Consider the following 21,455-nt stretch of genomic DNA (forward strand, 5'->3'; position numbering starts at 1 on the left):
TACACGTCACCTTGTGAAGGATTCTCTGCATTGTCCATCTGTAGTCCTGCTTCATTAAAGGACTTTATTTAAGCATCTTCATTTTTTTCCGGGGTATCTGAGGGCTTCAATGTAATGAAACATGTTTGACCGCTTCATAAAAATAATACAAGAAACCACTGAAGAAACCTAAGGATTTCCTGTCCAAAGCAAGCAGTGTCTTTCAGTAGGTTATCTTGTACTAAATTTATACGTAAATGTAGTCATAGCTAAGAAGAGGAAAAGTTGTGAATCTTTATCATCACAGGTTAAATAACGCAAACTTCAGGTAACCTCCTTGGGTTTCCTCCGTGCTTTTGGCTCAGCTCTGGTTTATATTGGAGCCATATCTGCACCTCCACTCTTTCAACCCTCTCTTTTTATGAGACTAAAAAGTAAATTGGGTGCTATTTAAATATTTCCTACTTATGTTTATTGAAAACTACCCTGCCACAGGGCATAGCACTTTGAAAAACTGCCTTGCACCAGCCCAGTTTTCCAAACCCACGTGGTTTACCCAAAAACCTGGACTTTGCTCTCCTCAGACCTTTAATTTCTTTAAACCAAATGATCACACAAAAACTTAGGAGGAGCCTAGTTTCATTTGTGAGGTTTTCAATAAAAGTTAAGTGGAGTGTGGCTAGAAAACCAGACCCTGAAAAGCCATAACTCTGCTGACACTAGAGGAAAAACCTACAGAATTCTTATACTTCCTGCTTTCAGTGTTGGGGAGAAGAGAAAAAACCAGAAAGATGGAAGAGCTTTTGTACTGGTCCACTTTGGGGAAAAAGGGGGATGAGGGAAGTTTGGTTGAGTTCATCTGTTAGTTATCTGGTATTCTATTTAAAGTTTGTCCTATTTTCTATAAAATTTTGAAAATACATAAGAGTATGAAAAATAAAATTTAAAAACTAATTTCATTCCATAGATATAATTATTCTTAACATTTTGGCATATAACTTCTTAGTGCTTGACCTTTTAAAATTTATATTTTAATATTGACCTAATAGTAAAAAATATTTTGTAGCTTACCTCATCATCATCAGATTTCCTTCAAGGTGTTCAATATTTTCCAAAATATAGATATTTTAATGGTTGTAGTCTCTGAATCATTTGTCTAGTCTTCTATCCTTAAAGTTTTCAGTTTCTAATTTTTTCTAATTTTTTTACCATACTAATTAAGAATAAATAAAATTCCCATATATAGATCTTTGGTTTATATGTTTCTAAACATTTAAAGAAGAAATAATATCAATACTTCTCAACTATTCCAAAAAACAGAAGAGGAGGAAACACCTCTAAACTCACTTCATGATGTCAGTATTATCCTGATACCAAAACCAGTCAAGGACACAACAGGAAAAGAAAATCAGCCCAGTATCCCTAATGAACAAGAGGTAAAGATCCTTAACAGAATTAAACAAACCAAAGTCAATAATACATTAAAAGGAGCCCCCACCACAATTAAGTGCAATTTATTCCAGGGATGCTAGGATGAGTTAGCATCTATAGATCAATAAATGAATATGCTATACCACATTAACAAAATTAAGGATAAAAATCATAGGATCATCTCAATAGATGTATAAAAAGCATTTGACAGAATTCAACATTCATTTATAATAAAAGCTCTTACTAAAAGAGGTATACAGGAAACATACCTCAACATAATAACTTGTCCATGTATGATAAGTCCATGTATGACAACTCAGCTTGTCCATGTATGACATGTCCACAGCTAACATCATACTTAGTTGTGAAAAGCTGAAAGATTTTCCTCCAAGATCAGGAAGAAGACAAAGTTGCCCACTCTTGCCATTTTTATTCAGCATAGTATTGGAAGTCCTAGCCAGAGCAATTAGGCAAGACTGCATCAAACTAAAAAACTTTTGTACGGCAAAAGAAACAAAAGAAAAATTAAAAAGTAGCAGGTATCCTACAGAATGAGAGAAAATATTTATTTGCAAATCATGTATCTGATAAGGGGTAATATCCAAAATATATGAAGAACTAATACAACTCAATAGAGGAAAAAAGTCGTTAAAAAAATGGCAGAGGATCTGAAGAGAAATCACATAGAATACATACAGTTGGCTAATAGGTACATGAAAAGGTGCTCAACACACTAATTATCAGGGAAATACAACTCAAAAGCACAGTGAGATACCATCTCATGCCTGTTAGAATGGCTATCATGAAAAAGACAAGAGATAACAAGTGTTGGCAGGAGTGTGGAGAAAAGGGAACCCTTGTGTACTGTAAACTGGAATTACAGAATGTAAACTGGTGTAGCTACCATGGAAAACAGTATGGTGGTTCCTCAAAAAATTAAAAATAGAACAATCATATGATCTAGCAATATATACTTTTAGAAACATACTAAGTCACAAAGATACCTTTGTCTCCACGTTCACTGCAGAATTATTTACAATGGCCAAGATATGGAAACAATCTAAGGGTCCATTGATGGATAAATGGATGAAGGAAATGTCACACACACACAAATATAGAATAATATTCAGACATAAAAAGAAAATTCTGCCACTCATGACAATATTGATACACCTTGAAGGCATTATGCCAGTCAGATAAAGAGAAGTACCATATGATCTTACTTTGTGAGTGGAATCTGAATAAAAACAAAAAATCATACATGCAGATAACAGGCGGTGGTTGCTGGCTGGGGGTGATGTAGGTGGAGGGATATAGGTGAAATGGGTGAAGGTGGTCAAAAGGTACAAAATTCTAATTTAAAAATAGGTCAGTCCTGGGAATGTAAAGCATGGTGACTATAGTTAATAATACTGCATTGTATATTTGAAAGCTGCTGAGAGAGTAGATAAGTTCTCATCGTAGGAAAAAATTTGTAACTATTTGTGGTGATGGATGTTAACTAGACTATTGTGGTGATATTTCCCAGTATACGTGTATATCAAACATTATGTTGTACATCTGAAACTAATATATGTCAATTATATTTCAGTTAAAAGTTTTTTCTTCTAGTTGTTGTTTAGTTGCTTAGTAGAGTTTTCTTATTCTCATTGATTTTAAGATCATGTACTTTTTTTCCAAATTTTACTCTTCATCTGTGTATATCTTTATGTCTTACAATGAATTTATCATAGACAGCATATAGTCTGTGTTTTTGATTCTCTTTACCTCTTTTACTTCACTTTTCTAGACCGTTTACATTGAATGTAATTATTTGTATATTGGAGCATAAGTCTTCTCTCTAATTTTTTATTCTCTATTTGTTCTGTTTTAGTTGTTTGCTTCCTTTCCCTTGACTTCCTGTGGGTTGCCTGACCGTTTGATAAAATTCCATTTTGATTTATCTACAATATTTTTATTATGCTGCTTTATATAGCTTTATTAGTGGTTGCTGTAGGTATATTACATTAACTATGTATAATTTATCACAGTTTACTGGTATCATTTTACCAGTTTGAGTGAAGTCTCCTCCCTTAATGTCCCTTTACTCTTCATATTTAAAATGTTGCTGCTGCTTGGTCCCTCAGTCACGTCCGATTCTGCAGCCCCATGGACTGCCTGTCAAGCTCCTCTGCCCATGGAATTTTCTAGGCATGAATGCTGGAATGGGTTGCCATTTCCTGCTCCAGGAGATCTTCCTGACCCAGGAAGCATCAAACCTGCGTCTCCTGTGTCTCCTGCATTGGCAGGCAGATTCTTTACCACTAGCACCACCTGGGAAAATAAAACTCCTAGAGGAAAACATAGGCAAAACACTCTCCGGCATAAACCACAGCAGGATCCTCTATGACCCACCTCCCAGAATATTGGAAATAAAAGCAAAAATAAACAAATGGGACCTAATTAAACTTAAAAGTGTTTGCACAACAAAGGAAACTATAAGCAAGGTGAAAAGACAGCCTTCAGAATGGGAGAAAATAATAGCAAATGAAGCAACGGACAAAGAATTAATCTCAAAAATATACAAGCAACTCCTGAAGCTCAATTCCAGAAAAATAAACATCCCGATCAAAAAATGGGCCAAAGAACTAAACAGACATTTCTCCAAAGAAGACATACAATGGCTAACAAATACATGAAAGATGCTCAACATCACTCATTATCAGAGCAATGCAAATCAAAACCACAGTGAGGTACCATTTCACGCCCGTCAGAATGGCTGCTATCCAAAAGTCTACAAGCAATAAATGCTGGAGAGGGTGTGGAGAAAAGGGAACCCTCTTACACTGTTGCTGGGAATGCGAACGAGTACACCCACTATAGAGAACAGTGTGGAGATTCCTTAAAAAACTGGGAATAGAACTGCCATATGACCCAGCAATCCCACTGCTGGGCATACACACCAAGGAAACCAGAATTGAAAGAGACACGTGTACCCCAATGTTCTTCGCAGCACTGTTTATAATAGCCAGGACATGGAAGCAACCTAGATGTCATCATTAGACGAATGGATAAGGAAGCTGTGGTACATATACACCATGGAATATTACTCAGCCATTAAAAAGAATACATTTGAATCAGTTCTATTGAGATGGATGAAACTGGAGCCCATTATATAGAGTGAAGTAAGTCAGAAAGGAAAACACCAATACAGTATACTAATGCATATATATGGAATTTGAAAGATAGTAACGATAACCCTATATGCAAGACAGAAAAAGAGACACAGATGCATAGAACAGTCTTATGGATTCTGTGGGATAAGGTGAGGGTGGGACGATCTGAGAGAAAAGCATTGAAACATGTATATTATCATATGTGAAACAGAATGCCATTCCAGGTTGGATGCATGAGACAAATGCTCAGGGCTGGTGCAATGGGATGACCCAGAGGGATGGGATGGGGAGGGAGGTGGGAGGGGGGTTCAGGATGGGGAACACATGTAAACCCATGGCTGATTCATGTCAATGTATGGCAAAAACCACTACAATATTGTAAAGTAATTAGCCCCCAACTAAAATAAATTAATAAAAAAATAAATAAAATATGATTATCTTAAATCTTTCTTCTGTATACATTTATAACCACATGTATGGTTGTTGCTTTTTGCTTCAACTCTTAAAAATAAAAATTATTTATTTGTTTATGGCTGGGTTGGGTCTTTGTTGCTGCACACATGCATTCTCTAGTTGTGGCTAGTGGAGGCTAAATCTCTAGCTGCGTTGTGTGGGCTTCTCATTGCAGTGGCTTTCTTGTTGTAGAGCATGGGCTCTAGGGTGCATGAGTTCAGCAGTTGCAGCTTGGGGACCCTCGAGTGTGGGTTCAGTAATTGTGGTGCATGGGCTTGGTTGCCCTGCGGCATGTGGAATCTTCCCGGAGTAGGGATCGAACTCTTGTCCCCTGTTTTGACAGGCAGATTCTTAACCCCTGGACCACAAAAGAAATCCTACTTCAACTCTTAAACATATTTTAGAAAATTCAAGAGGAAAAGGACAGCCTATTATATTTACTCACATTTTTGTTCATTGTATTTTTTCTTCCTTCCAGTATTCCAAAGTTCCTTCTCTTACTGTTTTCTTTGTCTTAGTAGAACTTCCTTTAGCTGTTCTCTTAAAGTAAGTCTGCTGGCAACAAGCTCTCCTTGTTGTTGTTCATCTGAGAAAGTCTTGATTTCCTCTTGTCTGGGTACAGGATTCAGGGTTGACAGTTCTTCTCTATCACTACTCAAAAAAAAAAAAAGAAGTCAATTTCTTTTAGCCTCTGTGCATTTTTGAGGACGAATCTGCTCTCATTTGAGGTGTTTTTAGGTAAACTGTTGTATTTTTTCTGGCTGCCTTTAAGTTTTTTTGTCTTTAGTTTTCAGAAGTTACACTATGACGTTTCTTTTCGTGGGTGTCTTTGAGAGTGTCCTATTAGGGGTTCATTCAGCTTCTTTGGTGGCTCAGACGGTAAAGAATCCTGCAATGCACGAGACCGAGGTTCGATCCCTGGATCGGGAAGATCCCCTGAAGGGAAAGGCTATACCCACTCCAGTATTCTTGCCTGGCGTATTCAAATCATGGGTAGAGGAGCCTGGTGAGCTACAGTCTATGGGGTTGCAGAGTTGGACATGAATGAGCAACTAACACACACAGCTTCTTTAATGTGTAGATTTATGTCTCTTGTGAAATTTGGTTAGTTTTCAATCACTGTTTTTTCAAATACTTTTTCACCCCCATCTTCTTTCCTCTCCCTTTCTGGCCCATTATTACCCAAATGTTAGGTCATTTAAAATAATCCCACAGATCCCTGAAATTCTGTTAATTTTTCAGTCTGTTTTCTCTGTGTTGGTCAGACTAGGCAGTTTCTGTTCTTTTACAGTTTGCTGATTTGTTTTTACTGTCCCTCCATTCTGCTATTGAATCCACCCACTGAACTTTTGATTTTATTGTATTAGATGTTGAAGGTACAGAATTTCCACTTGATTCTTCTTTACATCTTCTTTGATGAGAGTTTCTGTTTCATTGCTGAAGCTTTCTATTTGTTTCTTTTGTTTCTAGGATGGTCTTAAGTGCTCTGAGACATTTTTGTCATGGCATTAAAAAAAATCTTTCTCAGATCATTTAAACATCTTTGTCATCTTGGTGTTTGTGTCTATTGATTGTCTTTTTTTCATTCAGTTTGATATCTTCCAGATTCTTGGTGTGTCCAGTGATTTTCAATTTGAACCTGGGTATTTTCCTGAGATTTGGATCTTAAAACTGCTTTTGTTCTGTTTTTAAAGATTTCTTTTGATGTGGGCTATTTTAAAACTCTTTGTTGAATTTGTCACAATATTGCTTCTGTTTTATGTTCTGGTTTTTTGGCCGCAAGGCATGTGGGATCTTCGTTCCCGACTAGCAGTCAAACTTGCACTCCCTGCACTGGAAGGCGAAGTCTTAACCACTGGACCTCCAGAGAAGTCCCCAAACCTGTTGTTTTAACTGGCTTTCTTGACCCCACTGTGCAGGGGAAATTGGCCTTTGCTGGCTTGGGTGGTTGTAGAACTACAGTTTTTTCCTGTGGTGCCTGTCTAGAATAAAGCAGTTATTTTTCTAAAAGTCTCTGCCTTGCAAGGCTGCCCCTTTCCTATTCCCTTGGCTAGAGATCAGGCTTTTGTTCAGACTTCTTTTATTTTTTTTAACATTTCCATTGGAATTTTAGGTTGCCGGCTTCTTCAGCTCCAAGTCTGAGATATTTAAGGCAAAAAGAAACCCCAAGGATTTCTTTTTGTGTTATTCTTTGTGTCATGAAGGTCCTAGCCGTTCTGCTGCTTTTCTTCAACCCTTCAAAGTCTTATGTTTATTTTGTATATACAGTTGACCCTTGAACAATGTGGGCTTTAGGGGTGCTTACCCTCCGCAGAGTTGGAAATCCCTGTCCACAGTTCCCATTCTGCATCCACAGATTCAACTAACCTGGATTGCATAGTATTATAGTATTTACTGTTGGAAATTAAAAAAATCCTGGTGAAAGTGGACCTGCCTAGTAGCAACATGTGTTTTTCAAGAGTCAGCTATAGTTCATGCTCAGGGTTTTGTGTAGCAGATTGTACAGTATTGTAGTATTTACTGTTGGGAAAAAAAAAAAATCCCTGTTCAAAAGGACCCACTCCATCCACACTCGTGTTATTCAAGGGTCGGCTGTAATATACAAGGATTTTGGCTTCCCTGGTGGCTCAGCTAGTAAAGAATCCACCTGCAATGTGGGAGACCTGGGTTCAACCCCTGGGTTGAGAAGATCCCCTGGAGAAGGGACTGGCTACCCACTCCAGTATTCTGGCCTGGAAAATTCCATGACTATAAAGTCCATGGGGTGGGTCGCAAAGAGTTGGACATGACTGAGCGACTTTCACTTTCAGTTGGTTGTGCTTAGGTAGAGAAACATACATCTACTCTATTTTCCATTAGTTTGTGCAATTTACTTCCGGAAAAAAAAAAAAAAAAAATATATATATATATATGCATATTTCTGTCTGTATGTCAAAATACATTGTACATCCCTGATTTGGTATCAGGAATTAACAAGCTTTTTCTGTAAAGAGTCAAACAGTAAGTATTTTAGACTTTGAAGGTCATACTATAATGTTAGGTACATTTGGAACTTTCATTTCTTCCTTGCTTCCTTTTACTTCACCAGTATCCTTAGAGTATCTTGTTCAGTATTACACAGGTTTAAAGCCAGGCTAGGAATTTTGTGTACATTCAAGTAAGCTAAAATTTTGCCAGTGTAATTTCTCGTTTTGAAACATGTTGCAAAAAACCGGAAGGGAAAAACATTGAGATATGGACGGCCATAGAACATGCCTTGACTGAGTATGAGGTGGGCCTTTTGTGAGGAATCTTAAGTCTTGCCAGGTCTGAGCACAGCTTTGCTTCCCCTCCATCTCTCTTTTCTGGCTCCATTCTTTTACAAATAGAATTTGTAGACCAGTCTCTTCTCTGCTGAAGACCTTACTAGTAAATCTGTAGAGACCTCAAACTTGGGCTTCTCTGGAGCTGGTCTCTACAGAAAGAGGTAAAGATGAGCACAGAGCTCAGTAATCTGTTATGAGTTTCATATGGTAGGTGACAAGTTCCTGCCTTCATTTAGTTCCTTTGTGTTCTGAATCTCTTGCAGTTGAAATGTCATCCCTCAGGAATAAAGAGTGAAAAGTTCTTATAAAATAAAGAACCTATGCTTTCTCCAAGTCACTGTATAAATTCTCTCATAAACTGTTGCAAACTAGTACTAAGGACCCCAGAGAGTTATAGAACTGTTCAGTAATATTTACCAATTCGGCACTCGCTTCTCAAGATCATGGTGCTACAATTTAGAAATGAATATTATTTGTTTCTAACCTGGCTTGCTTTTTTCTTACTCCATTGTGACATTGCAAAATAAAAAAAGACCGTTTTTAAACTACCTTCCAAAAAGTTGACAGTTCTTGTGTTTGTCAATTGCTTTAATACTCTATATATTTTTAAATGGTTGCTTGGTTGGGAGTCTCTAGACACAACACTTCACACTAAGGAGGGCTGACAGTTAAGTGATGTGGAAGCCATTATCTCACCTTTGTGCTTGCAGGCTGTGGCCTCTTGACTTTTCCTATTTCATAATAAATAGCATTAGCATTCAGGAACTTTTTAACACCTATTGAGGACAGGGTTTTTCTAATTCCATATAAGAGAGAATTTTAAAAATGAATGACTAAAATCTAACAAACATAGCATTAAAAAAGAAAGAGAACTATGTATCATTCTTACATTGAATTTAGATTTATAAATATCAAGTAAAATACCAACCAACCAAATTGAACATTACAGTAAAAGACTCATCAACCATGACCCAGTATGAATTATTGTCATATTAGAAGATCTTTTGTTGTAATATATAATACTAATTGGTCCAATAAGAGAATATGATCATCTTACTGGTTGCTGAAAGAGTATTTGATAAAACTCAGCATTTATTTATGAGATTTACTCTGAGATATGTAGGAATAGAAAGGTAAATTCTTCAAATACTAAGGAATAGCTAACTTAAACCAAGCACCAGCATCCTATTCAATGCAGAATACTGTCGGCATTCCATCCAAAATCATGAAGAAGGCAATCATGCTGTGACCATTATTATTTAATTACTCTAAAAATTCCAGACAATGCAGTATATGAAAAGCATTGTGAAAACATATATTTACAAAACCAGCATTTACAGAAAATATAATTTTTTATACAATAAGATTTTTTTTAGAGAGAATTCAAGAACATCTTTTTAATGAGTTTACGGATCAGAGACTTAATTAATGTATAAAACATTCATACTCTTTCTGTGAAAGTGAAAGTTGCTCAGTCATGTCCAACCCTTTGCATTCCCATGAACTGTGCAGTCCATGGAATTCTCCAGGCCAGAATACTGGAGAGGGTAGCTGTTTCCTTCTTCAGGGGATCTTCCCAACCCAGGGATCAAACCCAGGTCTCCCACATTGCAGGTGGATTTTTTACCAGCTGAGCCACAAGGGAAGCCCAACTCTTACTCTTTCTGTAAAACAATAAAAAAAACAATTAGATAATCTAGTTCTTTAAAAAATTTACTCTTGATAATACCAAAAAGTGTAAAATACTTAGGAATAACCCTAAGAAGAAATACAGAAAATGTACAAAAAGAGGGGAAAAAGTGAGACTCTTCAGTGTAATATAATTTACACTAATTAACAGTGCATGATGTTTCTGAAGAAGGAAATTGAGTATTGTAGAAAATGCAGTTATTCCAAAATTAGTTCAGAACTTTCTTACAATCCCAATAAAAATACCAGTAGTTGTTATTTGAGTCTTAACATTATATTTGAAAATATAAACAGGCAGGAATTGCTAAGATAATTTTTTTGTCTTGGTAATGAATAGGAAATTTACTTCACAGTTTTATTGTGTGTGAAAATTTTCTAACTTATAGAAAAAGTGTAAATAAATATATAATGTAGCAAATATGTACATACTGTCACTAGATTCAGCAGTTGCTAATATTGTGATCTCTTGCCACACAAAGTTGAACTTTAATTAGAAATGAATCAACCATGAGGCACATTTTAAAAGCAATATCAGGGACTTCCTGGAGTCCAGTGGTTAAGATTTCAGGCTTCCACTGCAGGGGGTGAAGGTTTGGGCCCTCTTCAGAGACCTAAGATCTCACATGCCATGTGGCACAGCCAAAACAATTTTTTTAATAAAAGCAGTATCAGCTATAGACCCATTTCTTTCCTTTAAGTTATAACTCCTCAGAAGAATTATCTACCCTTGGTATCATCAATTTCTGTGTTCACACACACACACACACACACACATGCTCTCTCTTCCTTTAATGCCTTATTATACAAAATTTCATGTTTATGCAAACACAGAAGGAATAGCATTACAGTCCCCCTAACAGTCAAATAACTTCAGCAAGTAAGAACTCGTGACCAAACTAGTTTCATATCTTACCCCACCAAATTATTTTGAAGCAAATTCCACACATTATATTATTTCATCTGTAACTATATCTGCACATATTGCCAAAAAAATAAACTTTTTAAAAGCAAAGTATTATCACTCCTGAAATAATCAATAATTCTTTAGTATCAAATTTCCAATTCATATTAAATTCTCTGAATATCTTGTTTTTAAAAATCCTGTTCCATAAGACCCATACATTGCAATTGGTTGCTATCTCATAAGATTCTCTTAAATTATAGAGTTCTCTTCCATCTCCTTTTGTCACTTCCTTACAGTTTTTAAAAAAACATTTATCCTGTAGTATTTCTCTTCCCACAAATAGGAGTTTGCTGATTGTATCCCTGAAGTGTTCTTTTGTCCCTGAAATTTCCTGTAAATTGTTCATTAGATCTAGAAGATTGCTTAGATTGGATTTTATTTTTTGGCAAAAATACTTATTTTTTTATGAGTTTACATTGTTATGGGTGCTTGAAAGGGACGTAATCTCCATTTTCAAGATAAAGTTGCATTTATATCAAATTTACCTCATTAATTATGTTTTTGTGTCTTCTGATGCCATACATGTCCTATCATAGACTGAGAATGGTGAATTAAAACCTCATGCTACTTATACTTCTCCTTATATTTCTGTAGCTTTGCTATATAATATTCATGTTAGATGACATATAGATATCCATAACTGTTAGGGCTTCACCACAGAATGGAGCATACTAGGTGTCCTTTTTAACATTTCTAGATTTAATGCTTTTTTGGTTGTTGTTGAATGCTTTTTGTCTAACTCAGATCGTGACTACTCCTTTTCATTTTGCTGTTATAAATGTAAAAGGAGACAGAACTGTATTTTATACTTTTGAGAAACTAGAAGGCAAAAGACCAGAATATAAAGAAAGAGTATTTAACCTCTCAGTGGTAGGATGTGGGGCAGTTTTAACTTTCTTCTTTAAAGTGTTTCCAAAGTTTTCTACAGGGAGTTTGTGTTACTTTTATAAGGCTTAAAAATCTATTATTTCTTTTTTTACAAGAAAAAATTTTAAAGAAACGATGCAAAAGGTAGTTTGGTTTTGTTAATGTTCTCAGCTCTCTTTTTGGCCACAGCCGAAATAATGAACTACTGGCAGTATTCGACATGCCCCCTGTTTTAATCACAACCGAAAGTCAAGCACATACCTCTTCCAGTGATGGGTTTGAAATGGGAAATTGTTACATGAGCAAGGAAAAATTCCCAGCATCTCTGATAGAATGGGAGGACGGGGCGTGGAGCAGGGGAGGCCTCCTGAAAATCTGTGTCACATTCGCTCGGGCTCCTCTTGGTTCTGAGCCAGATAACAAACCGTTTGGTTGAATTTTTCTGTCCAGACACTGGCTTCAATGAAGGTATACTTAACTTGGAAATATCATTTCAGCTTTTGGCTGGAATAGCTGTTGCAGAGGCGCTTCTTCAGATGTGGAGCCATGAGGGAGTTCTCAGAGTACATGCGTTTTCACACATCTGCTAATGCAAGAGCCCCAGTGTGAGCATTAGTACTCAGGAATGCGGCGCGGATTTAAGGTGATCGCCCCAGGATTTTGGCAGGTCAGGACAAACATTATCTTGCTCCCATATGTTTTTGTAGGGTCTTGAAAGGGAAATCATATACATTTCCTTAAACTGACATGCCGAATTTTCCCACATACACCAAAGAACCCTCTCAGCAAAAATAAATTCAGGAATATGTATATATGACATTCATCTATTTAGCATCTGTTGTCAATACAACAATATAAGCTGATGGCTATTGGGAGTCACAGACAGTTTGCATTTACTTTGATTTATGTTTAAATGGCTGATTTCAGAAAACTCACCCCAATAGATTAAAAAAAAACAAACTATGAAAGATCTCATATTTTGAATATGTCTTTTTTAGTTTTTTCTACTCTGCTCTTCCTTAGGTGCAGTGTATTGAACATGAGGCTTGAGTCCTCATTGTCAGGATTTTCCCACTGATAGCTCTGTTGTCCTATATGCACACCTCTCCCATATATACATATACAGTATGTACATATACAGTATAAAAAACAACTCAGGAACCCTTTTGAAGCTAAGAAATTCCAGTGTAATAATATTGATAACACGTCCTATGTACAAAGATCGTATCTGTTTTTTATCACCCTTGAGCAAACCCAGTCCTGTTTCCTATGGGATTTGACACACGGTAAGCATGCATTAAATGTTGACTAACCCTTTTCCTAAGTCTTTCCGTTCTTTGGTCTCTACTCCCTCTAGAGAATGATATATAATCTGCCCAGTAGTTTGGCCCCTTTTTTCAGTGAGTGTATTATTAAAAGTTGAATAAAGTTTGCACCAGTTTCAGCCACGTAATGGCCTCTTGTGCCAAGGATCTTACATTGGTTGGTCCTCATGGGCCCAAAAGCTGATGGATTTAGTCTTATTTCATTCTGAGTCACAGCTAGACCCTCTCGTAGGCTTGAACCTATGTGAGAAGGTAATAATCCCTAACCACTGTTTGTTTTCATGTTTTGTCTAAGTGTTTGGTTGCTGCAGTGTCTTCTACCTAATCAAATCAGTCCTCTGGTTCTCCTACCTGCTTATCCCACATGATTTTTAAGCTATCAACTATTATTTGAAAGTAATATCTTGGGACTTCCCTGGTGGTCCAAAACATAAACCAAAACATAAAACAGAAGCACTATTGTAGCAAATTCAGTAAAGGCTTTAAAAAATGGCTCACATAAAAAAAAAAAAGATCTTAAAAAAGTAATATCTAGGATATATTTCTTCCCCTTCCCCCAACATTTGGAGAGAGGTCACCTATCTTTGACCTCATTTTTTTTTTACTTTTGTTTTATGTTTATTTACTACCAGTTGTTTCCTATTGGATTTTTTAACTGGAAAATGATTTCTATATGGAAGTAAATTCTATTTATGTACTGGGATTCTGTTCCACAAAGGGAAACATGTAGAAGCAGTATTTTCAATTTAATGTATTAACAAATAATTTTCCTAGCATCTTGATGAACTACTGAGGTCATGTAGCCTTATTTGGCCTGAATTTATCAGTCTGTTCAGGTAGGGAGTATGATAATGTATTTTTAAATGTAGTTTGTTGATCATATTCTATCCTAGAATTGCATATATATATATGTGTATATATACATGTGTGTGTTTTAAGATTTTGTGATTCATAAAAATATTGGTGTTGTATCAGCTCTTATTTCATTGCTTGTTGGCACTTTGACACTGTTTCTTACATCCATTGTTGGTTTTTAGGGGGAAGTCATGGAAAACTTGCTCTGTTTTTCACTAGTTTTCCTTGGTAACTTAGGAAGTTAATTTCATAAAAAATGTTCTAAAATATGGAAGATTTTCAGTCCTTTGAAAAAATGGTTATAGTCAATTTTCCATACATTACTCAGCATTAAAGATCTACCTGCCAAATGATCCCAGGTGTGGGATTGCAGCAGGTAATTTCCTGAGCTGTATGGTACAGATGATTTTCTGTGTCAGAAGATGCTATCAGCTCACCTGGCCTCTAGTGACAGAGAAATCCTTTGTTTATTCATTTAGTAGGCAGATTAACCCTAATGAATCTTAGCTTCCTGGAAATAGATACAGGTGACAATGGCGAAGTGAGGAGTGGGGAGAAGTAAGACAAATTCCCTTTTCTTTCTTCACTTATAAATAATGGTGGCTTTCATTGGAGAGTGTTTTTTAAATGGACAAGGAATGCAAAATATTTTAATTTAAAAGCAAAATTTAAATAATCAGCCTTTAATTTTTAGTTTCGAACATTTGTATACATTTATTTTCAGAAGAAATAAAGATTTTCTAATTGTGACAACAAGTTAAAACTTTTGTGTCTTTCAAGTTATAGTTAAATGAAAGTACTCAATGAAACACTTGATGGTTTGGGCAGAACAAGTCGTTTCAACAGGAAAATGCAACTCTAGTATAATCTTATGTTCAGTTAAAATTTTGTGAATTAAAAAATCATATCATTCATTGGCCTCTCCTAACACAAGGAAGAAAATGTGCATTGTGCTGTGTTCATTGCTATAGTCTGTTCATGCTGCTTCAGTGACACACTTATTTGTGTTCTCAGGAGCAAACGTGAAGGACTAATATAGCCATTAGAAGATTATTTGTAGAGTTATACTATAATTTGTAAAACATTTGTTGAATTAATCTACTTAAAATTCTTTGCTTTGTTATAATTTTTAATAGTATTGGCAGGAATCATTTTTGTGATTATATAATCATGGATATTTGGTGTAATTCTCAATAACGTGGTACAGTGAAGTGTTTGTGATTGCAACTCTTAAGCTTTGCTTACTGAAGGAAGGAGTACTTGACAACATTTTTTTGTGAATGGTTTTGAAGATACATTATTCCCAAGACATGAATGTATAGACACAGATGTGAAAATCTCTTAACGTTCTACCGAACTTTTCCAGATCTTACAGCAATCATTTATTCTGCACTCTCCAAAGACTCCTCAAATGTCTTCTTTTACATAACTTTATTCATTGGAGGAAAAGTTAAAATTCTTCCCCTCCACACGCTGAATGTTGAAGATAGGCTTTTCATGATGCATTTTGTAGCTGACCATAAAAGCTCTAGAATTTCAAGGGAGAAGTGAAAAAGCAGAGTTTATCTTTCTATGAAGATTTACAATTTATGGGTTTTTCTAGCGATAGGCTCGATAGTCTGCTTGAATTGTGTTATGAAGCATTCTGAATAATCTGAGATACATATGAATCAGAGGCAGTAATAAATTCTGAATGAATCTTTGGTTTTTACTTAAGATTACTTTATCCTTAAAACTAATGTTTCTATAACCTCTGACCGAATACTGAGGATCCAAAGTATTTCCAAGGGTGAGAATTTTTCCTGGCCTCGTGCGAGTAGTTTAATTCATTCCAATTGTGTGGCATGTGATGGAGCACGTCGGAGGTATATTTGCAAATCTTAATTTACATACCACTTTGCCAAAATATGATGCAATGCTTTACTGATTTGTCAGTAATATTTATTTTCAAAAACATTGGAAAAAGAGAAAGCAATGTATGTGTGTCATATTATCTTCACAGGAACTACTGCCTATGTTAACTGGATTTTCCTTTCCTTTTACTGAAAAACCAAAGGACAACAGTCATTATATGATTTTGTATTTTAAGTATTTTCATAATCCAACATAAATTGGCCCACCCAGGGATTATGTCTGTCTTATAAAGATGTGTTTACATAGTCATTGGGTGAAAGATTGCAGAAGTTGAACCACTAGTTTTGAAAGTTGAGCCAGACCAGGAAAAATCAGGATACAATTTGGCACTTATGGAGACGAAATGATTTCCTTTTTAGCTGCTGATTTCTACTGGGAAATGTATCCTTGGACTGAAAATTGCATCCGGAAAAATGTTTATGTAGTGTTTTTCAAATGACTGATTATTCTTCTAACCTTTAACATGAACTGTGTCTAATTTTGGTCACTTTTAACTCTTTCATGACTAGGGGATTTTTTTCTTTGTGGGAAATTTTGTTACTCAGAAATATGTTTTTGCTGCTTTGAATACAAAAATATCTTCCATGGCAACAGCAACATAAAATGTGTTAAAATTTCCTCTTGGGTTATTTTTCTGAGCCGTTAGTACAATGTCTTAAGTCATACACCCTCTATCACAGGCTCTTAAGTTTTATATTATGTTCCACCTTTAGGAATAGTTTTAGGCAGATTGAGCAGCTGCCTTTCCCCTTCTCATTCCACCACCACCTGTACATGTGAAGCAGGAGCTTCTTGAGCTTTTTGTGGATAATATTTGACCCATACAGTCTTCGCAAAGATCAGTTCTTGCTCTCCTTTTTTCTTGTACATTTGGTGACTTTTCTGGCTAAACTGTTGTCCTTCAGAGGTTGCAGGAGTCTCTGCTTCGTGCTCTCTCTACTCTTGGACCTTGATTAACTAAAGTTTCATCATCAAATTACTGCAGGTGACTTGGCAGGGGAAAGGGGACATTGGAGATGTCACGCGGGTCACTTCTGCTCACAATTCACGGGTTAGAACTGTGCTGTCCAATGCAATAGCCACTAGCTGCATTTGGTTATCTAAAGTCAAATTGTGTGCTCAGTCATGTCCGACTCTTTGCGATCCCATGGACGGTAGCCCACCAGGCCTCCCTGTCCATGAAATTTTCCAGACAGGAATACTGGAGTGGGTTGCCATTTTGTCCTCCAGGGTATCTTCCCAACCCATGGATCAAACCCACATCTCTTTTGTCTCCTACACTGGCAGGCGGATTCTTTACCAGCTGAGCCACCAAATTAATGAAAATTAAATAAAATTTGCTATTAAGTTCCTCAGTGGCACTAGCTGCATTTTAAATCTTACCGTACCAGACAACACAAAATGTAGAACATTTACATTATCACAAAAAGTTCTGAGACTGGTGGGTTAGAGTTTTAAGGGGATGGGGAAGTAAAATCCTCTTCTTAGCCCAGAAGTGGGAAAGAAGCAAGTAATACTAAATTGCGGTAACATCTAACACTGTTGGTAAATGATGTACTTGCAAATATTCCTGATATTCTCTGAATCCATTTGCCCCCCTTGTTTCTTTTGAGGGTTGGATGAGGTGTGAGGAGGGTGATATAAATATGGCATCATCGACTCAATAGACATGAGTTTTAGCAAACTCTGGGAGATAGTGAAGGACAGGGAAGTCTGGTGTGCTGCAGTCCATGGGGTAGCAAAGAATTGGCACAAGTGAGTGACTGAACAACAACATGCATATATATACATACACATACACTGCTTCTAGCTGCATGAAACAGACAAGAAGCATACACTTGAAACTAACATTTTGCCAAGGGGGAGTCTTTATGTTGGATTTCCCTTTGGACAAAGAATCTGTATTACATTTATGTGGCTCTGGAGAAGATATTTAGGAAAGAAACACCACAGTTCCCATTGAGCTTAGTTAATGTGATTAAGGAATTTGCATGTAATTACCCAAAGTTTGGCTTTTCTTTTAAGGAACCCATTCATTTTAGACACTTTTTTTTTTTTGGATACTGCAAATCTGACAACTAGATCTGGATTTTAAGGGGAAGGCTTCCACCAGGAATAGTGTGAGTCAAGGATGAGTCTATAAGAAGCAGCAGATGCAGCAGAGACAGGCCAAGTAAGGTTCTGTTTTGACATGATTTTATCTATGGCTGATGTATAAAGGGGATATTTGGCAGAATGTACAGAGCTTTGCTCCAGATTTGTACCTTCTATGATTGGTGTACAAGCTTATTTAAATAAAAGGTATGGCAACAATAAATATGTGTGTGCATGCTAAGTCGCTTCAGTCGTGTCTGACTCTTTGCAACCCCATAGACTGTAGCCTGCCAGGCTCCTCTGTCCATGGGATTCTTCAAGCAAGACTACTGGGGTAGGTTGCCATGCCCTCCTCCAGGGGATCGAAGCTGCGACTCCTCCCATCTCCTGCATTGGCAGATGGATTCTTTACCGCTAGCGCCACCTGGGAAGCCCAACAATAAATATGTATTTGAGTAAATCACACTGCAGTTATTTTTGATCACAGGTAGTAACAACAAATTTGGAAAAAAAATTTGTACAGAGAAAAATCTTTATTCAGACAAAGTTCTTTTTACCCAGAGTCAATGGATTAGAATTTGACAAGTAACAAGAAGCCTTTAGTTCTTCTTTATCTTAAACAGTTTGACAGCTGTGTATAGTCCCCAGAAAGCAAGTAACCAAGCAGAGTTTGTGACAGAAACTCTTTGCCTTCTTTTTGGTGTTTCTGCATTATCTTGTCAAACATCTGGAAATCAGCATGTTTGCAGTCATCTCACAGCATGATTTTGCATTTACATCATTGTGCTAGCTGATAGAAGTTTTTTTTTTTCTTTTTTTTAAGGAAAAAAATCAGCAACTTTTGGTCTGTCACAAGGTCAAGTGATGATTAGTGATGCCGTCTCTCCTAAACACATGTTTAGCTCAGGAAAGTTAAATCAGTTTCCAAAAATTTGGTAACCATTAGAGTACTTCCTAAGTTACTTCCGGATGTCAGACCTAAGGTGGAGGGGGGACAGGGCTATATTGAGTTCCCTGCAGATTTTTTTGGTTTTTTTTTTACCAAAGGGACTTAATTTGGCAGCTGATCCAGCCAAGGAAACACTCACTCAATGGCAGAACTAGACAGGAAACACTTCTGAAAATGCTGTTTTGATAGAGGATCATGAGATCAGGCAAAGAGCTGTGAAGTTATATGTAGCCTAGGCCATGTAGCACCAGGCTAGCCACCTGAGGGTATGGAATAAGAAAGGAAATTAAAGGAGGAGGGCCATATAACTCGCACGCAGCTTTCTTTTCTCTAGAGAGGAATGCTAAGAATTATGAAATTCTTTGAAGTAGAAGGACATAATTAATGAATTTTGTTGTCCTTATTGTTTAGGTGTTTTGGTTAAGCATTCCACCATCGTTATTCACCTTTACATTTCTGACATGATTGTTAGTTCGACTACAGGAGCTTACCTCATCAATTCTAACTACCTTTTTATAGTTCTCAGAAGAGCCGTCTTCCAAGGAAAACACTGTGTTGAGCAGAGGTTGTACTTTTAGAAGATGGACATTTTATAATGATAAGTTTTGACAACTTGCTCTGGTCGCCATGTGTTTCGCAGGCCTGCTGGTGGGTGGGTATTTGTCAGGGAGGAGAATATATCTGAGAGGGGCTGCTTTTTAGCAGCCAGTCTTGACTTTCAACTTTCAAGGCGTTCCTTACAGCACCTCAGGAAAACAGAGAGGAGGAGCTTTGCTCTCACGGGGGAGGTCTTGTACAATATAAGGTGCTGATCCTCAGTTTTATAACCTCTCTTAGATGCCTTTCGTTTTCCCATGAATTTCTGTATGTTGTGTTCTGCCCATATTTAGAAAACACACCTTGATTTATTTCTTCTGCCGGGCTACTCTTCATGGTCTATAGAAGCCGGTTTTGTGTGGTGGTGTTGTTTTGTCGCTAAGTTGTATCCAACTCTTTTGCGATCCATGGACTGTAGCCCACCAAGCTCCTCTGTCCATGGGATTTCCCAGGCAAGAATATTGGAGGGGCTTGCCATTTCCTTCTCCAGGGAATCTTCCCAACCTGGGTATTGAACCCCTGTCTCCTGCACTGGCAGGCAGAATCTTTACCACTGAGCCACCAGGGAAGCCCATTTTTGTGTGTAAAGGCAGACTGATTCATTTCTCACAGCACAACATTAAATTATATCTGGCTTAATTGCAACGTTTGAAAGAAAAATACAGTCCATATCTGTACTTAACAAATCTGTTGATGCTCTTCTTTAGACCACGAGTGATTCTTGGTCTGTTGTTGTTCATAAAGGCCATGTTGGATTCCATGGCATTATCGCCCACACTCTGCTTCTGTGGCTTAGATAGCTGGCAGGTCCCCCAGAGCATGTGGATGATTCCCTAATAGCATCTGCTCAGTTGTTCTGATCACATATTTGGTAGGCAGCTGAAAGACCCACATTCAGTTTGACTAAGTTCATAATGACTAATTCTAAATTTACAGTCAATACTTTTTTTTATCTAAAGCTCTTCAGATTCTTAATAGTACTTAATAACAATTGCATCAGTATTCCTCTTTATTCTAACTTTCGGAGCTCCTTAAAAACCAGCAAATAGAATATCTTCCCAGTTAACTATGAGAAACTAATCTGTATGATTTCCTTAACATTAATACCAAATGCTAGTTTGTGTGCCCAGCACACAGTGAGGCCAAACAATACCAAAATGACATCTGAGTTTGGAGCAGAGAAAGGTTTACTGCAGGGCCACGCGAGGAAAATGGGTGGCTAATGCCCTAAAGAACTCTGTAGTACCCAAAGAGGTTTCAGGGAACTATTGTTAAATTAAAGGCAAGGTGAGGGAGGGATCTGGTTTGTTGCGGCACACTTCTTGATGTTGGAATCCTTTGTTCTTGCAGCTGTCTTCATAGATCAGGTCACGATGTTCCTGTAAAACTCCCAACAAGACAAATGTTGTTCTCTGTTGTTTATCTTTTAATGTCTATGTGAATGAAAAAGTGCTACACCGTTAGAGATCAGAGCCTTGAGAATGGTCTGTCTTATATATTAATATTTCAAACTATAGGCAACATTCTTCACTTCAAGCAAAAGCGATAGATTATAAAGGTTAAAATAAAAGAAACAAATCTAATATAGAGTGAGATTTGTTCTTCGCTATTACAATATCATTCTCTTCTGTCCAAGAGAATAGTCAGTACAAGCCTTGTCCCCATACATCAGAATAACCACAAAACTGATTCTGTATTACCTCTTGCCTGAGCACTGCAGCAGTGTCCAGATTGGCCCCCTAAATGTTAGTCTCTCTGGCCATGCCACTTCTCCCAGTTTACCCTGTGTGTTTGTGTGTGTATTCAGTCCTGTCTGACTCTTTGCAACCCCATGGACTGTAGCCTGCAGCTCCTCTGTCCATAAGATTCTCTAGGCAA

The 21,455-nt window shown here is 37.0% G+C and overlaps 1 protein-coding gene and 1 long non-coding RNA gene across 20 annotated transcripts in view; both read left to right on the forward strand.

The window, feature by feature from the left end:
- BCAS3 (BCAS3 microtubule associated cell migration factor) overlaps window positions 1-21,455 on the forward strand; it is a 611,473-nt gene that overhangs the window by 347,825 nt on the left and 242,193 nt on the right. The gene's annotated exons all lie outside the window — the stretch shown is intronic.
- LOC145543451 (uncharacterized) lies at window positions 5,040-11,009 on the forward strand. The gene is made up of 2 exons (XR_014080718.1): window positions 5,040-7,640; window positions 9,938-11,009. It is a non-coding gene; the product is annotated as an uncharacterized LOC145543451 (long non-coding RNA).

The sequence above is a fragment of the Giraffa tippelskirchi genome, chromosome 3 (assembly GCF_054371585.1).
Source record: "Giraffa tippelskirchi isolate mGirTip1 chromosome 3, T2T-mGirTip1v1.2.pri, whole genome shotgun sequence".
Classification (NCBI taxonomy): domain Eukaryota; kingdom Metazoa; phylum Chordata; class Mammalia; order Artiodactyla; family Giraffidae; genus Giraffa; species Giraffa tippelskirchi.